Below are 7,028 nucleotides of genomic sequence, written 5' to 3'. Positions count from 1 at the left end.
TAATTGCATCCAATCCAATGTCAAAAGTTTTCAATATTATTTTAAAGATTACTTAGGATTTTTAAATCTTAGTTATTTTATGACTTTATCACAACAATAAATCTTTCAGTGTTACATTTAGGCTATATATCACGACTCCTACCGAAGGTAGCTCCCCTTCCTGCTCGGGTGGTGCTCGGCGGTTGTCGTCACCGGCCTACTAGCTGCCACTGATTCCCTTTTTTCTCCTTTCTGTTTATTGGTTTCACCTGTTTTGTGTTAGGCTGATTAGTCGGGTTATTTTAGCCAGTCGGCCCGCCTGCTCTGTGTGCGGGATTGTTTGTGTGTTCCACCTCCTAGTACTCCCGCCCCTATTCCTATGGAGTTAGGGGGGACCGTGCCGAGGGGTACCGGAGGAGGAGGCTCCTCCTGCACCAGCTGTGGTCGGAGAGGACACACGGCCGACTGGTGCTGGAGGAGCCAGTTTGGAGTCGAGAGGGCAGGCAGAACACTTCTCGGTCACCCCAGGTGAGTCAGCACCAAACTCACCCAGAACCCCCTGTTGGTCACATGTTTGTATTTATTTGTTTTCGTGGCTTTTCTCCCTCTTCCCAGCATAAGGCGCTAGTCGATTCAGGCGCAGCTGGGAACTTTATGGATCGCGGACTCGCCATCAAGCTGGAAATTCCGCTAGTGCCGATAGATCCCCTCTTCCCCGTGCACTCCTTAGATAGCCGGCCATTAGGGTCAGGGTTGGTCAGGGAGGCCACGGTTCCACTGGACATGGTAACGCAGGGGAATCATAAAGAACGGATTAGTCTCTTCCTTATCGATTCGCCTGCGTTTCCGGTGGTGCTGGGGGTTCCCTGGCTGGCTAGTCACAATCCCAGGATTTCGTGAAGACACGGGGTTCTCCAGGGTGGTCAGAGGAGTGTTCAGGGAGGTGTATGGGAGTTTCCATCGGTGCCACGTCGGTGGAGAGTCCAGACCAGGTTTCCACTGTGCGCATTCCCCCTGAATATGCCGATTTGGCTATCACTTTCTGTAAGAAGAGGGCGACTAAATTACCACCTCATCGACAGGGGGATTGTGCGATAAATCTCCAGGTAAACGCTGCGCTTCCCAAGAGTCACGTGTACCCATTGTCGCAGGAGGAGACAGTGGCTATGGAGACATATGTCACGGAATCTCTGGGACAGGGGTACATTCGGCCCTCCATTTCACCCGTCTCCTCGAGTTTCTTTTTTGTGAAAAAAAAGGAGGGAGGTCTGCGTCCGTGCATTGATTATAGAGGCCTAAATGCCATCATGGTGGGGTTTAGTTACCCACTACCTCTCATCGCTACGGCGGTGGAATCATTTCACGGAGCAAGGTTTTTCACAAAACTGGACCTCAGGAGCGCATATAATCTGGTGCGTATTCGGGATGGAGACGAGTGGAAAACCACGTTTAGTACCACATCGGGTCATTATGAGTACCTCATCATGCCGTATGGGTTAAAGAATGCTCCAGCCGTCTTTCCATCCTTTGTAGATGAGATTCTCAGGGACCTGCACGGGCAGGGCGTGGTTGTCTATATCGATGATATTCTGATATATTCCACCACCCGCACTGCGCATGTGTCTCTGGTGCACAAGGTGCTTGGTAGACTGCTGGAGCATGACCTATACGTCAAGGCTGAGAAGTCTGTGTTCTCCAAACGAGCCATCTCCTTCCTGGGTTATCACATTTCCACCTCGGTGTGGTGATGAAGTGTGACCGTGTTAAGGCCCTGCGTAATTGGCCAACTCCAACCACGGTGAAGGAAGTGCAGCGGTTCTTAGGGTTTGCCAATTACTACCGGAGGTTTATCTGGGGTTTTGGCCAGGTAGCGGCCCCCATTACCTCACTGCTGAAGGGGGGGGGGCGGTGCGTTTGCGGTGGTCGACAGAGGCTGACAGAGCCTTCAATAGTTTGAAGGCGCTGTTCACCGATGCACCCGTGTTGGCGCACCCGGACCCCTGTCTAGCATTCATAGTGGAGGTGGACGCGTCCGAGGCTGGGGTGGGTGCCGTGCTATCACAGCGCTCGGGTACGCCACTGAAGCTCGGTCCGGTGGAGCGTAACTATGCAGTGGGGGACCGGGAGTTGTTAGCGGTGGTAAAGGCCCTGAAGGTGTGGAGACACTGGCTTGAGGGGGCTAGGCACCCTTTTCTCATCTGGACCGACCACCAGAATCTGGAGTATATCCGGGCAGCTAGGAGACTGAATCCGTGTCAGGCAAGGTGGGCCATGCTCTTCACCCGATTCAGGTTCATTTCTTATAGACCAGGCTCCCTGAACACGAAGGCCGACGCACTGTCCCGTCTCTATGACACGGAGGACCGGCCCATCGATCCTACTCCCATCATTCCAGCCTCTAGGCTGGTGGCACCGGTGGTATGGGAGGTGGACTCGGACATCGAGCGGGCGTTACGGGTGAAACCTGCGCCTCCACAGTGTCCCACGGGTCGCAAGTACGTGCTGCTTGGTGTTCGTGATCAATTGATTCGGTGGGCTCACACACTACCCTCTTCGGGTCATCCTGGTGTGGCGAGGACAGTGCGGGGTCTCAGGGGGAAGTACTGGTGGCCCACCTTGGCTAGGGATGTTAGGTTCTACGTCTCTTCCTGTTCGGTATGCGCCCAGAGTAAGGCTCCTAGGCACCTTCCTAGAGGGAAGCTACAGCCCCTCCCCGTTCCACAACGGCCATGGTCTCACCTGTCAGTGGACTTCCTGACCGATCTCCCCCGTCTCAGGGGAACACTACTGTCCTGGTTGTTGTGGATCGGTTTTCTAAGTCCTGCCGTCTCCTCCCGTTGCCCGGTCTCACTACGGCCCTACAGACTACTGAGGCGCTATTTACCCACGTCTTCCTGCACTACGGGGTGCCGGAGGACATCGTCTCTGATCGAGGTCCCCAGTTCACGTCCAGGGTATGGAGGGCGTTTATGGAGCGTCTGGGGGTCTCGGTCAGCTTGACCTCCGGTTATCACCCCGAGAGTAATGGGCAGGCGGAGAGAGTGAACCAGGAGGTGGGTAGGTTTCTGCGGTCGTATTGCCAGGACCGGCCAGGGGAGTGGTCTAGGTACATTCCATGGGCGGAGGATAAATGAGGTGTGTTATAGATTACAACTCCCTTCCTATTACCGTATTAACCTCTCGTTTCATGTGTCTCTCCTCAGGCCGGTGGTAGCTGGTCCCCTGCAAGAAGGTGAGGTGCCGGAGGTCCCTCCGCCCCCTCTGGACATCGGGGGGTCCCCGGGGTACACTATACGGGCCATTCTGGACTCAAGATGCCGGGTGAGGGGCCTGCAGTACCTCATGGACTGGGAGGGGTGCGGCCCGGAGGAGAGGTGCTGGGTACTGGTGGGGGACATCTTGGACCCGTCACTGTTGAGGGATTTCCATCGCCTCCAACCGGATCGCCCTGCGCCTCGCCCTCCGGGTCGCCCTCGAGGCCGGTGTCGGCGCGCTGCGGGAGCTGCGCGTCGGGTGGGTACTGTCACGACTCCTACCGAAGGTAGCTCCCCTTCCTGCTCGGGTGGTGCTCGGCGGTTGTCGTCACCGGCCTACTAGCTGCCACTGATTCCCTTTTTTCCCCTTTCTGTTTATTGGTTTCACCTGTTTTGTGTTAGGCTGATTAGTCGGGTTATTTTAGCCAGTAGGCCCGCCTGCTCTGTGTGCGGGATTGTTTGTGTGTTGCTACTGTGCACGCTTGTGTCTGACGTGTTTTCGGTTGTGGGTTTTCTCCGGACTGTTTCAGTCCCCAGTGTTTGGGGCATTTGTTTTGTGTGCGCCCTGTATTTTCGTGGGGTGGCTTATGTTCGCCGTGTGTGCAAATAAAGCACTACCCTGTACTCTCTGCTTCCTGCGCCTGACTTCGCACCCACTAGACCCAGAGCCTTACACTATAATTATATATCTGCGTTTTGTGAGAGAATTCCAATGTGAAGTCTCATAGCTTTGGAGGAGATGTTAATACCATCACTCAGGCCTTTACGGTCTGAGGTGGGTGTGTCTGTTTTTACCCATGAGTTCATGAGCTGTTTGCACTGTTTTCAGAGACCTAATTACAATATGTGACAGGTTACACCACAACTAGATAGCCGGGCTGGAGTTAGGCTGACACATTTGCTTGCAGCTATTTTCACCCCTCAGTAAATAAATATCACACTTCTATGAACTCAGATAGGCCTATGCTTCTCTGTTAGTGACTTCTTCTAAGCTTTCTTTTTGTCAAATAAGTTCATATGAATGTGTGAATGTGTGCGATTACCCAAAAATGTACCACATCCATTTATGAGGAACTTGTTTCATGTATAAAGCAAACCTTGAGTTTTGCGACTTCCTAGGTTTTGTTCATGCATATATAAAGAACATCACGTTGTTTGCTTAGCGAGTACCACTTCCTCCTGATTCGGCCCATACCAGGCGCAAACGCGGGACCTCTGCCTTGCTAGCACAAGTGACCGCCCTCCTGAAGCTTCTTACCAGTCGGTGCCACACAAAAAGCTAGCTGTTCACTGGCACAAGTGGGGAGACTTCAGACTGAGGGAATAAGTTTCACACATCATCATGTGCTACATGTAGTCAGAATGGGTGGTGATGGCAGTGGAAGTGGGAGCACTATAGCCAATAAAGCCTGGTGAACCACATTCAGGTTCTCACGTTCTAAGAGTGGCGAGCAACTTAGATTGAAGCTGTTTCACCCTGTAACTAACCACCCTGCAGCCCATAACCATGAAACTCACAGTCTTCACCCAAGAGCCAGCTCAACCCACTCCTCCTTTTCCTGCTGCCCTGTCTCGCCTATGTTAACATCTTTGTGGGTATGGTAGTCGAAGAGCACAACCTGCCATTACAAAAGATCCCTAGCAAACTGGGAGATGATAGTTTTCAGAGCTCTGTATTGGAGAATGTCTAAGAAGGTAAATGAGATATGGAGGAATGGTAATTCTATGTCAATGCATTCTTTACAGGAAGCCATCGTTTGCCAATCCTGACTAATCCATTCCATTCTCATAGTTCTATGTCCTTTCTTCAGTCTTCAGATTGGTGTGGGTGTTGGGAGTGGTCTGTTAGAATCTCTTGAGTCTGACACAGAGTAGATATGGGGGCAGTTTTAGCTTACCCATTCTTCCTAAAACCACTACTCAATGGTGGACTGAAATGTCAGTGTTAGTGTAGTAGTCTCTCTTTCTCCCTCCCTCTCTCCCTCCATCACAGATTCAGCATCAGATACCCCAGCGCAGAGCAACAGTGCCTCTGATCTTGGGAATGTTTGGCACTGTTGTACATATGTTCCACTGGTCAGTGTCATTTACATTCTGCAATGTAACCATTTAAAGATCGCCTGTGTACCTAGGAAGAACACAAACGTGCCTAATCAAAGTTTAAAACATCAAAGGCCACTGAACAATCAGAATCCTTCTGTCAACTGACTGTTTGCTCTGTTACTTAGAAACAACTGTTCTTGAATAGCTATTAACCCTGCACTGTTTCAACAAATGATATCATTGACCCAGCTTGAGTGTCTAAATACTGAGATACGGTTATCTAAATTGCTACCTGACTCTTTGCGGAACAGAGCAGGAATCCTGAGTCCATTGTTTGGTACGACAGATAGAGGCCTTGATGTGATTCTGACAGAAGGATGTGTGTTTGCTCATCACTAACTCTGCCCTGGGAAAACATGTGCTCTCCCTGACCACTGATGAGCTGTTTATTTCCTCTGAATGACCTGGAAATAAGGCTTTTTCAAATAAATACAGATTTCTACAGTGATATAACTAACGACAGTATGGTTGTACAAGCTATTCCCTGAATTTCTAGAGCATATCTACAGTGACCCATGGAGGTCCCTCCAAATACATTGGAGGGCCAGGGAGAGTCTTTAAAAGCTTCTAAACAACGTTTATTTTCAGTTCACAGTAGAAGAAAACAAGCCATTGTGAGTTCGACTGACCGTTCATCATGTTTACAACACAGTCCCAGCTCTGGGACCCGAGCTGAGAGACACACGTTCTAGTTAAAAAGAGTCACACAGTCAGTCAAGGACACTGACACATTAGTAATATTCTCAGAAATGTAGCAGCAGCTAAAAATGAAAGGGTAAGCCAGGGCTGTGGCAAAAATAAATACAAGAAAGTGTACTTGTCGCCTTGCACCCGTCACCCCTGCTCCCCCTCTGAGTCGCTTATCGTATCTTGTCATCAAACAGTCATATCCTCACATTGTCCCAGAGGAAAGCTGACCTGTCAGCTGTAGATACAGTATAAACTCAGTCCAACTCCTCGCTGTTTTGTTCTCCCTCCATCTCAGGAGAAGGGGGAAGGGTGCCTGGGCAGAAACAAGGCAACTTTTAAGAAGGCACATGGGCTATATCTGCCCGAGTCATGAGTCCTTGAAGATCCTCTTTGTTTCTATTTAGAGTAGAGGTGCTCTTGTCACCCTCCTCACTCCACCTTCATCTCTCACACACAGCTCTCTCTCTGGTTGTGCGGATGCAGCTGTGGCTGTGTGTGACGTAGGGGTCAAGCGGAAGGGTTGTTGGGTCGAGTGGAGGCACAGGGGTGTTTGGGTAGGCGCAGTGCCAGGTCTGGAGAACGTGCTGTTCAGCGGTGGAGGCGGGGCCAGACCAGAGCAGTGACCAGGCAGGCTGTCCACCACAGCTGTCCACCACACCACAGCTGTCCACCACAGCTGCATAACTGGAAAAGGAAGAGCTACATGTCCCCACTCACCTCCAGAAAACATCAAGGAATCCCTCACCACTGCTTTCATTTACTTTCTGCCATCTATGCAGATAAGCCTCTCCAAGATAATGGAGAGATAACTTTAAAAAAGGTGCTTTATTACTGCATTACTCTGTAATATAGAAACTCTTTAGGCGAATCCTTGAAACTTCATTACATAATGTGTTTAATACATACTTCCTCTCTTTTCCTGTGGTGATAAGGTAAGGTGCCTGTGGACGCTCACATTCCTATTGACTTACAGACAGAGGGACTCAACAACTCTCCTAGACA

This window comes from Salmo salar, chromosome ssa06, assembly GCF_905237065.1.
Source record: "Salmo salar chromosome ssa06, Ssal_v3.1, whole genome shotgun sequence".
NCBI classification, from domain to species: domain Eukaryota; kingdom Metazoa; phylum Chordata; class Actinopteri; order Salmoniformes; family Salmonidae; genus Salmo; species Salmo salar.
Note: the sequence above shows the minus strand (reverse complement) of the source record.